This window comes from Maylandia zebra, linkage group LG4 (assembly GCF_041146795.1).
Source record: "Maylandia zebra isolate NMK-2024a linkage group LG4, Mzebra_GT3a, whole genome shotgun sequence".
NCBI lineage: Eukaryota > Metazoa > Chordata > Actinopteri > Cichliformes > Cichlidae > Maylandia > Maylandia zebra.
Window position 1 is genome coordinate 13,026,448 of NC_135170.1, and position 17,543 is coordinate 13,043,990.

General features: G+C 39.4%; 1 long non-coding RNA gene across 1 annotated transcript; it reads right to left on the bottom strand.

Moving 5' to 3' along the window:
- Positions 1-11,130: 11,130 nt before the first annotated feature.
- Positions 11,131-12,571, bottom strand: LOC143418486 (uncharacterized). Its single transcript, XR_013098478.1, has 4 exons — positions 12,445-12,571; positions 11,894-12,107; positions 11,657-11,765; positions 11,131-11,537 (listed from the first exon to the last, which is right to left on the bottom strand). It is a non-coding gene; the product is annotated as an uncharacterized LOC143418486 (long non-coding RNA).
- Between the last annotated feature and the right edge of the window lie 4,972 nt (positions 12,572-17,543).

Below are 17,543 nucleotides of genomic sequence, written 5' to 3' on the forward strand. Positions count from 1 at the left end.
CTTTGTCACAAAGGAAAGAAGGATGGAAGGAAGGATCACAAGCTTTGTCACAAAGGAAAGAAGGATGTTAGGAAAGATCAAAAGCTTTGTCACAAAGGAAAGAAGGATGGATGGAAGGATCACATGCATTGTCACAAAGGAAAGAAGGATGGAAGGAAGGAAGGATCACAAGCATTGTCACAAAGGAAAGAAGGATGGAAGGAAGAATCACATGCATTGTCACAAAGGAAAGAAGGATGGAAGGAAGGATCACAAGCATTGTCACAAAGGAAAGAAGGATGGAAGGAAGGATCACATGCATTGTCACAAAGGAAAGAACGATGGAAGGCAGGATGACATGCAATGTCACAAAGGAAAGAAGGATGGAAGGAAGAATCACATGCATTGTCACAAAGGAAAGAAGGATGGAAGGAAGGATCACAAGCATTGTCACAAAGGAAAGAAGGATGGAAGGAAGGATCACATGCATTGTCACAAAGGAAAGAACGATGGAAGGCAGGATGACATGCAATGTCACAAAGGAAAGAAGGATGGAAGGAAGAATCACATGCATTGTCACAAAGGAAAGAAGGATGGAAGGAAGGATCACAAGCATTGTCACAAAGGAAAGAAGGATGGAAGGAAGGATCACATGCATTGTCACAAAGGAAAGAACGATGGAAGGAAGGATGACATGCAATGTCACAAAGGAAAGAACGATGGAAGGCAGGATGACATGCAATGTCACAAAGGAAAGAAGGATGGAAGGAAGAATCACATGCATTGTCACAAAGGAAAGAAGGATGGAAGGAAGGATCACATGCATTGTCACAAAGGAAAGAAGGATGGAAGGAAGGATCACAAGCTTTGTCACAAAGGAAAGAAGGATGGAAGGAAGGAAAGATCACAAGCTTTGTCACAAGTGCAATACTTTAATTTTCTGCTGCTCATTCCTGTGCAATATCCCATCTGCCCTCCCGTCATATTTCTTTTCAAGATTTTCTTATTTAATCACTAATATACATATATTTATATTTATAGATACATATATATTCAGTCATCTTTTCTCTTTTACCATGTCTCTCTAATATTTTGCTCCTTGCTATTTTTCTATTTTCTTTATTATTTTATTTCATTTTAATATATTTTCTCCTACTGTGCATGCTGCTGAGTGACTGCTGCTCGTCAAACACATTTAATTGCAATGTTGACCCTGTGCTAACTTGCATATGACAAATAAATCTGAAAACTGAAACTAAACTAAGGAAAGAAGGATGGAAGGAAAGATCACAAGCTTTGTCACAAAGGAAAGAAGGATGGAAGGAAGGATCACAAGCTTTGTCACAAAGGAAAGAAGGATGGGAGGAAAGATCAAAAGCTTTGTCACAAAGGAAAGAAGGATGGATGGAAGGATCACATGCATTGTCACAAAGGAAAGAAGGATGGAAGGAAGGAAGGATCACAAGCATTGTCACAAAGGAAAGAAGGATGGAAGGAAGAATCACATGCATTGTCACAAAGGAAAGAAGGATGGAAGGAGGGATCACAAGCATTGTCACAAAGGAAAGAAGGATGGAAGGAAGGATCACATGCATTGTCACAAAGGAAAGAAGGATGGAAGGAAGGATCACAAGCATTGTCACAAAGGAAAGAAGGATGGAAGGCAGGATGACATGCAATGTCACAAAGGAAAGAAGGATGGAAGGAAGAATCACATGCATTGTCACAAAGGAAAGAAGGATGGAAGGAAGGATCACAAGCATTGTCACAAAGGAAAGAACGATGGAAGGCAGGATGACATGCAATGTCACAAAGGAAAGAAGGATGGAAGGAAGAATCACATGCATTGTCACAAAGGAAAGAAGGATGGAAGGAAGGATCACAAGCATTGTCACAAAGGAAAGAAGGATGGAAGGAAGGATCACATGCATTGTCACAAAGGAAAGAACGATGGAAGGCAGGATGACATGCAATGTCACAAAGGAAAGAAGGATGGAAGGAAGAATCACATGCATTGTCACAAAGGAAAGAAGGATGGAAGGAAGGATCACAAGCATTGTCACAAAGGAAAGAAGGATGGAAGGAAGGATCACATGCATTGTCACAAAGGAAAGAACGATGGAAGGAAGGATGACATGCAATGTCACAAAGGAAAGAAGGATGGAAGGAAGAATCACATGCATTGTCACAAAGGAAAGAAGGATGGAAGGAAGGATCACATGCATTGTCACAAAGGAAAGAAGGATGGAAGGAAGGATCACAAGCATTGTCACAAAGGAAAGAAGGATGGAAGGAAGGATCACATGCATTGTCACAAAGGAAAGAAGGATGGAAGGAAAGATCACATGCATTGTCACAAAGGAAAGAACGATGGAAGGCAGGATGACATGCAATGTCACAAAGGAAAGAAGGATGGAAGGAAGAATCACATGCATTGTCACAAAGGAAAGAAGGATGGAAGGAAGGATCACAAGCATTGTCACAAAGGAAAGAAGGATGGAAGGAAGGATCACATGCATTGTCACAAAGGAAAGAACGATGGAAGGCAGGATGACATGCAATGTCACAAAGGAAAGAAGGATGGAAGGAAGAATCACATGCATTGTCACAAAGGAAAGAAGGATGGAAGGAAGGATCACATGCATTGTCACAAAGGAAAGAAGGATGGAAGGAAGGATCACAAGCATTGTCACAAAGGAAAGAAGGATGGAAGGAAGGATCACAAGCATTGTCACAAAGGAAAGAAGGATGGAAGGAAGGATCACAAGCTTTGTCACAAAGGAAAGAAGGATGGAAGGAAGGAAAGATCACAAGCTTTGTCACAAGTGCAATACTTTAATTTTCTGCTGCTCATTCCTGTGCAATATCCCATCTGCCCTCCCGTCATATTTCTTTTCAAGATTTTCTTATTTAATCACTAATATACATATATTTATATTTATAGATACATATATATTCAGTCATCTTTTCTCTTTTACCATGTCTCTCTAATATTTTGCTCCTTGCTATTTTTCTATTTTCTTTATTATTTTATTTCATTTTAATATATTTTCTCCTACTGTGCATGCTGCTGAGTGACTGCTGCTCGTCAAACACATTTAATTGCAATGTTGACCCTGTGCTAACTTGCATATGACAAATAAATCTGAAAACTGAAACTAAACTAAGGAAAGAAGGATGGAAGGAAAGATCACAAGCTTTGTCACAAAGGAAAGAAGGATGGAAGGAAGGATCACAAGCTTTGTCACAAAGGAAAGAAGGATGGGAGGAAAGATCAAAAGCTTTGTCACAAAGGAAAGAAGGATGGATGGAAGGATCACATGCATTGTCACAAAGGAAAGAAGGATGGAAGGAAGGAAGGATCACAAGCATTGTCACAAAGGAAAGAAGGATGGAAGGAAGAATCACATGCATTGTCACAAAGGAAAGAAGGATGGAAGGAAGGATCACAAGCATTGTCACAAAGGAAAGAAGGATGGAAGGAAGGATCACATGCATTGTCACAAAGGAAAGAAGGATGGAAGGAAGGATCACAAGCATTGTCACAAAGGAAAGAAGGATGGAAGGAAGGATCACATGCATTGTCACAAAGGAAAGAACGATGGAAGGCAGGATGACATGCAATGTCACAAAGGAAAGAAGGATGGAAGGAAGAATCACATGCATTGTCACAAAGGAAAGAAGGATGGAAGGAAGGATCACAAGCATTGTCACAAAGGAAAGAAGGATGGAAGGAAGGATCACATGCATTGTCACAAAGGAAAGAAGGATGGAAGGCAGGATGACATGCAATGTCACAAAGGAAAGAAGGATGGAAGGAAGAATCACATGCATTGTCACAAAGGAAAGAAGGATGGAAGGAAGGATCACAAGCATTGTCACAAAGGAAAGAAGGATGGAAGGAAGGATCACATGCATTGTCACAAAGGAAAGAACGATGGAAGGAAGGATGACATGCAATGTCACAAAGGAAAGAAGGATGGAAGGAAGAATCACATGCATTGTCACAAAGGAAAGAAGGATGGAAGGAAGGATCACATGCATTGTCACAAAGGAAAGAAGGATGGAAGGAAGGATCACAAGCTTTGTCACAAAGGAAAGAAGGATGGAAGGAAGGAAAGATCACAAGCTTTGTCACAAGTGCAATACTTTAATTTTCTGCTGCTCATTCCTGTGCAATATCCCATCTGCCCTCCCGTCATATTTCTTTTCAAGATTTTCTTATTTAATCACTAATATACATATATTTATATTTATAGATACATATATATTCAGTCAACTTTTCTCTTTTACCATGTCTCTCTAATATTTTGCTCCTTGCTATTTTTCTATTTTCTTTATTATTTTATTTCATTTTAATATATTTTCTCCTACTGTGCATGCTGCTGAGTGACTGCTGCTCGTCAAACACATTTAATTGCAATGTTGACCCTGTGCTAACTTGCATATGACAAATAAATCTGAAAACTGAAACTAAACTAAGGAAAGAAGGATGGAAGGAAAGATCACAAGCTTTGTCACAAAGGAAAGAAGGATGGAAGGAAGGATCACAAGCTTTGTCACAAAGGAAAGAAGGATGGGAGGAAAGATCAAAAGCTTTGTCACAAAGGAAAGAAGGATGGATGGAAGGATCACATGCATTGTCACAAAGGAAAGAAGGATGGAAGGAAGGAAGGATCACAAGCATTGTCACAAAGGAAAGAAGGATGGAAGGAAGGATCACATGCATTGTCACAAAGGAAAGAAGGATGGAAGGAAGGATCACAAGCATTGTCACAAAGGAAAGAAGGATGGAAGGAAGGATCACATGCATTGTCACAAAGGAAAGAAGGATGGAAGGAAAGATCACATGCATTGTCACAAAGGAAAGAACGATGGAAGGCAGGATGACATGCAATGTCACAAAGGAAAGAAGGATGGAAGGAAGAATCACATGCATTGTCACAAAGGAAAGAAGGATGGAAGGAAGGATCACAAGCATTGTCACAAAGGAAAGAAGGATGGAAGGAAGGATCACATGCATTGTCACAAAGGAAAGAACGATGGAAGGCAGGATGACATGCAATGTCACAAAGGAAAGAAGGATGGAAGGAAGAATCACATGCATTGTCACAAAGGAAAGAAGGATGGAAGGAAGGATCACATGCATTGTCACAAAGGAAAGAAGGATGGAAGGAATGATCACATGCATTGTCACAAAGGAAAGAAGGATGGAAGGAAGGATCACAAGCATTGTCACAAAGGAAAGAAGGATGGAAGGAAGGATCACAAGCTTTGTCACAAAGGAAAGAAGGATGGAAGGAAGGAAAGATCACAAGCTTTGTCACAAGTGCAATACTTTAATTTTTTGCTGCTCATTCCTGTGCAATATCCCATCTGCCCTCCCGTCATATTTCTTTTCAAGATTTTCTTATTTAATCACTAATATACATATATTTATATTTATAGATACATATATATTCAGTCATCTTTTCTCTTTTACCATGTCTCTCTAATATTTTGCTCCTTGCTATTTTTCTATTTTCTTTATTATTTTATTTCATTTTAATATATTTTCTCCTACTGTGCATGCTGCTGAGTGACTGCTGCTCGTCAAACACATTTAATTGCAATGTTGACCCTGTGCTAACTTGCATATGACAAATAAATCTGAAAACTGAAACTAAACTAAGGAAAGAAGGATGGAAGGAAAGATCACAAACTTTGTCACAAAGGAAAGAAGGATGGAAGGAAGGATCACAAGCTTTGTCACAAAGGAAAGAAGGATGGGAGGAAAGATCAAAAGCTTTGTCACAAAGGAAAGAAGGATGGATGGAAGGATCACATGCATTGTCACAAAGGAAAGAAGGATGGAAGGAAGGAAGGATCACAAGCATTGTCACAAAGGAAAGAAGGATGGAAGGAAGAATCACATGCATTGTCACAAAGGAAAGAAGGATGGAAGGAAGGATCACATGCATTGTCACAAAGGAAAGAACGATGGAAGGAAGGATCACATGCATTGTCACAAAGGAAAGAAGGATGGAAGGAAGGATCACAAGCATTGTCACAAAGGAAAGAAGGATGGAAGGAAGGATCACATGCATTGTCACAAAGGAAAGAACGATGGAAGGCAGGATGACATGCAATGTCACAAAGGAAAGAAGGATGGAAGGAAGAATCACATGCATTGTCACAAAGGAAAGAAGGATGGAAGGAAGGATCACAAGCATTGTCACAAAGGAAAGAAGGATGGAAGGAAGGATCACATGCATTGTCACAAAGGAAAGAACGATGGAAGGCAGGATGACATGCAATGTCACAAAGGAAAGAAGGATGGAAGGAAGAATCACATGCATTGTCACAAAGGAAAGAAGGATGGAAGGAAGGATCACAAGCATTGTCACAAAGGAAAGAAGGATGGAAGGAAGGATCACATGCATTGTCACAAAGGAAAGAACGATGGAAGGAAGGATGACATGCAATGTCACAAAGGAAAGAAGGATGGAAGGAAGAATCACATGCATTGTCACAAAGGAAAGAAGGATGGAAGGAAGGATCACATGCATTGTCACAAAGGAAAGAAGGATGGAAGGAAGGATCACAAGCTTTGTCACAAAGGAAAGAAGGATGGAAGGAAGGAAAGATCACAAGCTTTGTCACAAGTGCAATACTTTAATTTTCTGCTGCTCATTCCTGTGCAATATCCCATCTGCCCTCCCGTCATATTTCTTTTCAAGATTTTCTTATTTAATCACTAATATACATATATTTATATTTATAGATACATATATATTCAGTCAACTTTTCTCTTTTACCATGTCTCTCTAATATTTTGCTCCTTGCTATTTTTCTATTTTCTTTATTATTTTATTTCATTTTAATATATTTTCTCCTACTGTGCATGCTGCTGAGTGACTGCTGCTCGTCAAACACATTTAATTGCAATGTTGACCCTGTGCTAACTTGCATATGACAAATAAATCTGAAAACTGAAACTAAACTAAGGAAAGAAGGATGGAAGGAAAGATCACAAGCTTTGTCACAAAGGAAAGAAGGATGGAAGGAAGGATCACAAGCTTTGTCACAAAGGAAAGAAGGATGGGAGGAAAGATCACAAGCTTTGTCACAAAGGAAAGAAGGATGGATGGAAGGATCACATGCATTGTCACAAAGGAAAGAAGGATGGAAGGAAGGATCACAAGCATTGTCACAAAGGAAAGAAGGATGGAAGGAAGGATCACAAGCATTGTCACAAAGGAAAGAAGGATGGAAGGAAGGAAGGATCACAAGAATTGTCACAAAGGAAAGAAGGATGGAAGGAAGGATCACAAGCATTGTCACAAAGGAAAGAACGATGGAAGGCAGGATGACATGCAATGTCACAAAGGAAAGAAGGATGGAAGGAAGAATCACAAGCTTTGTCACAAAGGAAAGAAGGATGGAAGGAAAGATCACAAGCTTTGTCACAAAGGAAAGAAGGATGGAAGGAAGGATCACAAGCTTTGTCACAAAGGAAAGAAGGATGGAAGGAAAGATCACAAGCTTTGTCACAAAGGAAAGAAGGATGGAAGGAAGGATCACAAGCTTTGTCACAAAGGAAAGAAGGATGGGAGGAAAGATCACAAGCTTTGTCACAAAGGAAAGAAGGATGGATGGAAGGATCACATGCATTGTCACAAAGGAAAGAAGGATGGAAGGAAGGATCACAAGCATTGTCACAAAGGAAAGAAGGATGGAAGGAAGGATCACAAGCATTGTCACAAAGGAAAGAAGGATGGAAGGAAGGAAGGATCACAAGAATTGTCACAAAGGAAAGAAGGATGGAAGGAAGGATCACAAGCATTGTCACAAAGGAAAGAACGATGGAAGGAAGGACCACATGCATTGTCACAAAGGAAAGAAGGATGGAAGGCAGGATCACATGCATTGTCACAAAGGAAAGAACGATGGAAGGCAGGATGACATGCATTGTCACAAAGAAAAGAAGGATGGAAGGAAGAATCACATGCATTGTCACAAAGGAAAGAAGGATGGAAGGAAGGATCACATGCATTGTCACAAAGGAAAGAACGATGGAAGGCAGGATGACATGCAATGTCACAAAGGAAAGAAGGATGGAATGAAGAATCACATGCATTGTCACAAAGGAAAGAAGGATGGAAGGAAGGATCACATACATTGTCACAAAGGAAAGAAGGATGGAAGGATGGATCACAAGCTTTGTCACAAAGGAAAGAAGAATGGAAGGAAGGATCACAAGCTTTGTCACAAAGGAAAGAAGGATGGAAGGAAGGATCACAAGCTTTGTCACAAAGGAAAGAAGGATGGAAGGAAGGAAGGAAGGATCACAAGCATTGTCACAAAGGAAAGAAGGATGGAAGGAAGGATTACATGCATTGTCACAAAGGAAAGAAGGATGGAAGGAAGGATCACATGCATTGTCACAAAGGAAAGAAGGATGGAAGGAAGGATCACATGCATTGTCACAAAGGAAAGAAGGATGGAAGGAAGGATCACAAGCTTTGTCACAAAGGAAAGAAGGATGGAAGGAAGGAAAGATCACAAGCTTTGTCACAAGTGCAATACTTTAATTTTCTGCTGCTCATTCCTTTGCAATATCCCATCTGCCCTCCCGTCATATTTCTTTTCAAGATTTTCTTATTTAATCACTAATGTACATATATTTATATTTATAGATACATATATATTCAGTCATCTTTTCTCTTTTACCATGTCTCTCTAATATTTTGCTCCTTGCTATTTTTCTATTTTCTTTATTATTTTATTTTATTTTAATATATTTTCTCCTACTGTGCATGCTGCTGAGTGACTGCTGCTCGTCAAACACATTTATGTGCTAACTTGCATATGACAAATAAATCTGAAAACTAAAACCAAGAGCACCTGGCTGCAGCCACTGTCCACTGTGGAGCTCCACAGTAACCGGAAACACGTGACCTCCACAGTAACCGGAAACACGTGACCTCCACACTAGCCGTAAACACGTAACTTCGGTTAAATCGACTTTGACAGCGAAAACTAAATTGCGTTTTTGTTACTATAAAATGGTTTTAAGTGGGGGGTTTTTAACACTCTGGGTTTGTTCAAAAAAAATTCACCATCCCCTAAATTGTTCGTGGCCAAAAGTGACACTTGCTGTTTCGCTGATTTATTATTATTTTTACAGTACATCGTGTTGTGCGTTCTGATTGCTGTAGACCATTGTCAATCAATCTAGTCCAGTGTCTCCTGTACAGGAGCGGTCCCTAATAGGCCCACGGACCGGTCCCGGTCCGTGAGTCCTTTGGTACTGTTCCGCGAGGGTTGATCCTCCGGTGTGAAATGTATGGTTGTAGTTGTGTGTCTTATTTTGAAAGAACTATTTACGCGTTACCATAGCGACCAGAGAGCGTTAAGAAGCAGAGAGGAGGATGTCACTGTCATTGTTGTTGGCGCACAGCTCAAGTCACGTTTATTATTATATTTACAAAATACCACAGTTTCTTTTTTTTATTCTTTTGTTGTATTTATCCGCGACACCTTAAAGGTAGTTCCCTGAAAATATTGTCTGACATTAAAGTGGTCTGTGGTGCAAAAAAGGTTGGGGACTCCCGCTGTACAGTACAGAATGCGTTTAGCTTGTCGAATTTACATAAATCTTCGATCGCTAGCAGTGTAACTCTGAAGTGCTGTACTGTACGTTTGGAAGTTTTCTCCCAAACAAACACAACAATGCCGACGAAACGTTTTGCACCCTCAAATGCACCTTTAGGTTTCATTCCATAATACTGGACTTGTGTTTCTACAAAGGTTTGAACTCTAAGAGTGTTTAAACAAAGAGAAAAGTGTGAAAATGTTCATTCCTGTCTGAGAAAAGTGTATAAAGCATGTAGTGAGGGGTTTTACAGTCTTAACATCTGTAATAATTGTAAAAAATAAAGTTGGCTATGGATTTCACCTACCGCGGGTTATTTTTTGAACGTAACACCAGCGATAAACGAGGCACCGCTGTATTATTAATAGTAGTGTCTGGGACATCTAATTGATTAACATCAACATTGATTATTATGCACTATTATTTTTGTTCAAGGAGAGCCAAAAATATACAACTCTCTCTCAGCTTGTTTGTTGCCAAAAATGGCCACTTTTTGTGTATGTTCACAAAATGCTATAAAATGTATATTTCTTAAAACATTTATCTACTTTTACCGACGTGACTCTTTAAAATAGCACCAGTCCTTTTCATCAAAATCAAAATTGTATCTAAATGTTTTACTCTTTATAGCCAGTTAGGTTATATATTACCATTAACTTTTCTGGTAAAACGGTGATAAAGTCCTAATGTTTTCATGAAACTTCCTTTTTTTCCCCATCTGAGCATCGGGGAAAAGGCCGTCTTGCAATTGTTGAGGTCACTAGTGTGTGCCCCATTTCTTCCAGGATCACTCTCTTTATAGGTTTTAGTGGACTCCTAGTACTGCGAAGTGGTTTCATGGTACAAAGGGATTGTATTCCAAGATCTGGGAGACTGTAGAAATGAGCAGTGATGCCCTTCCTACCATCTTTCCAGAAAAATAAGTGATCTGTAAGCTGTTAGGCTGACTTACAGCAGCAGCACTTTCTGCACCTGCATAAACTCCAGGACACATTTACTAACGGTGTTTGTTGCTGTATGTGCAGCTTTGAATTTTTTAATAATATATATTTTGTTAATATTTTGGCTATGGTGTCTTGTTATGAAATGTAAAAGAGTAAAAGTGTTTTTAGCAGGTGCTTCAAAGCTAAGTTTGACTGGGAAACTCAAAGCTCAATTGGCTGTATCAACAGAAATTCACTGCAGCCTATGTAATATTTCATGCGTCATAATTTATTCTACTCTATCTTGCAAATACATATTTGTGTGGCAATGTCATGCACAACACACATAACTATTAGATCCTTAAGATCAAACCCGTGTCATTGTTTTGGTCCACTGCAGTGCAGTAGTCAAAAAAAAGAATAAGTGAAGTGTCCACAGATAGCCAGGATAGAGCCCAGAGTGTTAATGTTTAAAATGTATAAAAATATTATTGATTACAATTCTTTACTGTTAATATCAACAATAAGCTTTTTATTTTGAAATTACAAGTTTAAAAAAATGCTGTTACATTTACATTTAATGCTGTTTCACTGTAATCATTTATTATAAGTATGGACACAGAATCAAGTGAACAACATTTTGAAATAAGTTTAATTGGAATTTTGTACTATGCAAAAACAAAACAACAACAACAACAACAACATATTAAACAAACACAGCCAGTGCCTTCATTTGTCCATTACATGTCAAACATAGCACTGACCCTTAGCCCCTGATCATCAGCACATGCTTTCAAAAAGAGCTCCATGTCCTTTGCAAACTGAAAAACAAAGAGGAACAAGTCCCTTGCTCCAGTGTCTTCTTCCTCTGACATGTCTCTTAAGACCCTCTGCTGGTCCCCTTGATTTAAGGACAGATATTTGGGCATTGTTACATGTGCCTTATTTTGGACAGCCCACTGCACAGCAGGACGCAGATCTTCAACAACTGCTGGCTCCTGTGTCAGGCAAATGGGGATGAAAACATAGTTATTTCTCTGTTGCAGAACAGTTTTTTAACAGTTATTCAAATGTCACTAACCATGTAATTACACTACTGTTTAAAGTGAATACTGACCTGACTGACTTCCTGGAACTTGCGCTTTTTCAGTCTGAAAATGGGCACGTGTTGTCCTTCAAGCACAGCTTTGGCTTCCTCTCTCCAGTGTGCAAATAGCTTGCCAGAGCTACGAAGAGTAAGGCCACAGTGAGGGCATGTCATTTTCATGGACTTTCCATCAGCTGCAGTTTTATTGAACACAGAGGGTAGAGCTTATGAATGTTCTAACAAAGACTCAGAAAATGGTTCAGATACCGAAGACAAAACCTTGGGGGGGGGAGACGGGTCTCCTCGAAGAGTTCAGCGGGGAGCAGTCCTGATAATGGTGGCTGACTTGGCATTGAAGAATGCTGACAAGACAATAAATGCCTTGCCATATCCCCACGCCGTATGATTGTAATCTTACAGACAGGGCAGTGAAAGTGTCCTGTTGTCCTACAAGGCTGCCTGCACCGGCATATCATTTTATCTGTAAGAGAAAAAAAACAAACAAACAAACAGATGTAATTTAAATGTAGTTGTATAGAATGCAATCAATTTGTCTAACAATCAGATTGTACATGTTAACAAAAACATCCAAGCCAACCTCAATAATGAAAGCAAAATGGTATGGATCACAAAAGTTATGTCAAGAAAAGTGGTGAAAAGTAAATAAAAATATATTTTATAAAAACACTATTTTTGTTGCAGATGAATGCACTGAACTGTACAATATCAACAGCAACTTTTAAGTCAACAAAGATACTGCAGAAGTGCTTAAAAAAGTGCATATTTATAACTATAAAGTATATTTAATACAAACATACCTTTTAAAGGCAAAGCATTTTTTATATGCACACTTAGATGCTCCTCAATCTTTGCCCTGACAGTAGGGCTGAAAGTGGGGCACAGAGGGCAGTGAAAGAGTCCTCTGCAACACGTGTTGCATTCCTGCAATTCTGGCTTTAAGCCTGAATTCCAGATTGATGTGTGCATCTAAAACACAGAGAGAAACAGATAAACACCATATACACATTTAAGTTAAGGTTTTAGCAGAAATAACAATTTACACTTGGCATGTAATAGATTTGGGAAGAAAATTCTTGAAAAAAAAACCCCAAATATTTTAAAAGACACTTTAATCTGTGAGATATGTTTCTATTGACATATAACAGTCAATTGAACAGAGGCTAACTAAAATCTGGGCAATAAAAAAGCTGTACAGAAAAGAATGACGAATAGAAGTATTGATAAATATATAAATCTGTTTGTGACGAAATTTGCAGTGTTGACGCTAACCAAAGGTGTCACAAGTACACACGTTCCTTACTACAGTTTAGATACCTCTGTTTAGAAAGCACTGGCTCGACTTTTTAGTCAAGTCGAAGTAAGAAGTACAGGGTCTAAAATATAATTTATGTACAAAATTTTGAAGTAATCTTGCGTCCAAAGCACGCGTGCTGATTTACAAATGTACGGATTACAAAGTACAGATACGCGTGCTAAAATGTGAGAAGTAGAAGTATAAAGAAGTATACAGTAGGCACAAAAAAGTACAGCAGTAAAGTAAAGATACCAGAAAATTCTACTTAAGTACAGTATTGAAGTATTCGTTATTTTGCATCTCTGACGCCAACAATAAATCATACTCTAATGCAAAATGTGGTTTTTGCTTCTTCTCGCCCACAGAAGCCGTTAATCCAGCTCTCTTACTAAAACCAGGCCCAGGAAAAAGCATATCTGTGTGTTTCTCTGCCATGGAGCACGATGAAAAAACATTAAAATAAGGAGGAATGTTGTTGTAACGCAAAAAAAGTGGAAACATGATCATTGTAAGAAAACTAGACGATTCCTAGAATTATGAAATCACTAACGGCAAATTTATATAAGAAAGACTTAACTAACCTTTGCGATCAACTTGCAAGACTTCCACGGTATCCATGCGTGTTTACGGCTACTGTGGAGGTCACGTGCTTCCGGCTACTGTGGAGGTCACGTGCTTCCGGCTACTGTGGAGCTCCACAGTGGCTGCAGCCAGACCCTTCTCACTAAAACTAAACAAAGGAAAGAAGGATGGAAGGAAGGATCACATGCATTGTCACCAAGGAAAGAAGGATGGAAGGAAGGATCACAAGCATTGTCACAAAGGAAAGAAGGATGGAAGGAAGGATCACAAACTTTGTCACAAAGGAAAGAAGGATGGAAGGAAGGATGACATGCATTGTCACAAAGGAAAGAAGGATCGAAGGAAGGATCACATGCATTGTCACAAAGGAAAGAAGGATGGAAGGAAGGATCACAAGCTTTGTCACAAAGGAAAGAAGGATGGAAGGAAGGATCACAAGCTTTGTCACAAAGGAAAGAAGGATGGAAGGAAGGATGACATGCATTGTCACAAAGGAAAGAAGGATGGAAGGAAGGATGACATGCATTGTCACAAAGGAAAGAAGGATGGAAGGAAGGATCACAAGCTTTGTCACAAAGGAAAGAAGGATGGAAGGAAGGAAAGATCACAAGCTTTGTCACAAGTGCAATACTTTAATTTTCTGCTGCTCATTCCTGTGCAATATCCCATCTGCCCTCCCGTCATATTTCTTTTCAAGATTTTCTTATTTAATCACTAATGTACATATATTTATATTTATAGATACATATATATTCAGTCATCTTTTCTCTTTTACCATGTCTCTCTAATATTTTGCTCCTTACTATTTTTCTATTTTCTTTATTGTTTTATTTTATTTTAATATATTTTCTCCTACTGTGCATGCTGCTGAGTGACTGCTGCTCGTCAAACACATTTAATTGCAATGTTGACCCTGTGCTAACTTGCATATGACAAATAAATCTGAAAACTGAAACTAAACTAAGGAAAGAAGGATGGAAGGAAAGATCACAAGCTTTGTCACAAAGGAAAGAAGGATGGAAGGAAGGATCACAAGCTTTGTCACAAAGGAAAGAAGGATGGGAGGAAAGATCACAAGCTTTGTCACAAAGGAAAGAAGGATGGATGGAAGGATCACATGCATTGTCACAAAGGAAAGAAGGATGGAAGGAAGGAAGGATCACAAGCATTGTCACAAAGGAAAGAAGGATGGAAGGAAGGATCACAAGCATTGTCACAAAGGAAAGAAGTATGGAAGGAAGGATCACATGCATTGTCACAAAGGAAAGAACGATGGAAGGCAGGATGACATGCAATGTCACAAAGGAAAGAAGGATGGAAGGAAGGATCACAAGCATTGTCACAAAGGAAAGAAGGATGGAAGGAAGGATCACATGCATTGTCACAAAGGAAAGAACGATGGAAGGCAGGATGACATGCAATGTCACAAAGGAAAGAAGGATGGGAGGAAGAATCACATGCATTGTCACAAAGGAAACAAGGATGGAAGGAAGGATCACAAGCATTGTCACAAAGGAAAGAAGGATGGAAGGAAGGATCACAAGCATTGTCACAAAGGAAAGAAGGATGGAAGGAAGGATCACATGCATTGTCACAAAGGAAAGAAGGATGGAAGGCAGGATGACATGCAATGTCACAAAGGAAAGAAGGATGGAAGGAAGAATCACATGCATTGTCACAAAGGAAAGAAGGATGGAAGGAAGGATCACATGCATTGTCACAAAGGAAAGAAGGATGGAAGGAAGAATCACAAGCATTGTCACAAAGGAAAGAAGGATGGAAGGAAGGATCACATGCATTGTCACAAAGGAAAGAAGGATAGAAGGAAGGATCACAAGCATTGTCACAAAGGAAAGAAGGATGGAAGGAAGGATCACATGCATTGTCACAAAGGAAAGAACGATGGAAGGCAGGATGACATGCAATGTCACAAAGGAAAGAAGGATGGAAGGAAGAATCACATGCATTGTCACAAAGGAAAGAAGGATGGAAGGAAGGATCACATGCATTGTCACAAAGGAAAGAAGGATGGAAGGATGGATCACAAGCTTTGTCACAAAGGAAAGAAGGATGGAAGGAAGGATCACAAGCTTTGTCACAAAGGAAAGAAGTGTGGAAGGAAGGAAAGATCACAAGCTTTGTCACAAGTGCAATACTTTAATTTTCTGCTGCTCATTCCTGTGCAATATCCCATCTGCCCTCCCGTCATATTTCTTTTCAAGATTTTCTTATTTAATCACTAATGTACATATATTTATATTTATAGATACATATATATTCAGTCATCTTTTCTCTTTTACCATGTCTCTCTAATATTTTGCTCCTTACTATTTTTCTATTTTCTTTATTGTTTTATTTTATTTTAATATATTTTCTCCTACTGTGCATGCTGCTGAGTGACTGCTGCTCGTCAAACACATTTAATTGCAATGTTGACCCTGTGCTAACTTGCATATGACAAATAAATCTGAAAACTAAAACTAAACTAAGGAAAGAAGGATGGAAGGAAGGATCACAAGCTTTGTCACAAAGGAAAGAAGGATGGAAGGAAGGATCACATGCATTGTCACAAAGGAAAGAAGGGTGGAAGGAAGGATCACAAGCATTGTCACAAAGGAAAGAAGGATGGAAGGAAGGATCACAAGCATTGTCACAAAGGAAAGAAGGATGGAAGGAAGGAAAGATCACAAGCTTTGTCACAAAGGAAAGAAGGATGGAAGGAAGGATCACAAGCTTTGTCACAAAGGAAAGAAGGATGGGAGGAAAGATCACAAGCTTTGTCACAAAGGAAAGAAGGATGGATGGAAGGATCACATGCATTGTCACAAAGGAAAGAAGGATGGAAGGAAGGAAGGATCACAAGCATTGTCACAAAGGAAAGAAGGATGGAAGGAAGGATCACAAGCATTGTCACAAAGGAAAGAAGTATGGAAGGAAGGATCACATGCATTGTCACAAAGGAAAGAACGATGGAAGGCAGGATGACATGCAATGTCACAAAGGAAAGAAGGATGGAAGGAAGGATCACAAGCATTGTCACAAAGGAAAGAAGGATGGAAGGAAGGATCACATGCATTGTCACAAAGGAAAGAACGATGGAAGGCAGGATGACATGCAATGTCACAAAGGAAAGAAGGATGGGAGGAAGAATCACATGCATTGTCACAAAGGAAACAAGGATGGAAGGAAGGATCACAAGCATTGTCACAAAGGAAAGAAGGATGGAAGGAAGGATCACAAGCATTGTCACAAAGGAAAGAAGGATGGAAGGAAGGATCACATGCATTGTCACAAAGGAAAGAAGGATGGAAGGCAGGATGACATGCAATGTCACAAAGGAAAGAAGGATGGAAGGAAGAATCACATGCATTGTCACAAAGGAAAGAAGGATGGAAGGAAGGATCACATGCATTGTCACAAAGGAAAGAAGGATGGAAGGAAGGATCACAAGCATTGTCACAAAGGATAGAAGGATGGAAGGAAGGATCACATGCATTGTCACAAAGGAAAGAACGATGGAAGGCAGGATGACATGCAATGTCACAAAGGAAAGAAGGATGGAAGGAAGAATCACATGCATTGTCACAAAGGAAAGAAGGATGGAAGGAAGGATCACATGCATTGTCACAAAGGAAAGAAGGATGGAAGGAAGAATCACAAGCATTGTCACAAAGGAAAGAAGGATGGAAGGAAGGATCACATGCATTGTCACAAAGGAAAGAAGGATAGAAGGAAGGATCACAAGCATTGTCACAAAGGAAAGAAGGATGGAAGGAAGGATCACATGCATTGTCACAAAGGAAAGAACGATGGAAGGCAGGATGACATGCAATGTCACAAAGGAAAGAAGGATGGAAGGAAGAATCACATGCATTGTCACAAAGGAAAGAAGGATGGAAGGAAGGATCACATGCATTGTCACAAAGGAAAGAAGGATGGAAGGATGGATCACAAGCTTTGTCACAAAGGAAAGAAGGATGGAAGGAAGGATCACAAGCTTTGTCACAAAGGAAAGAAGGA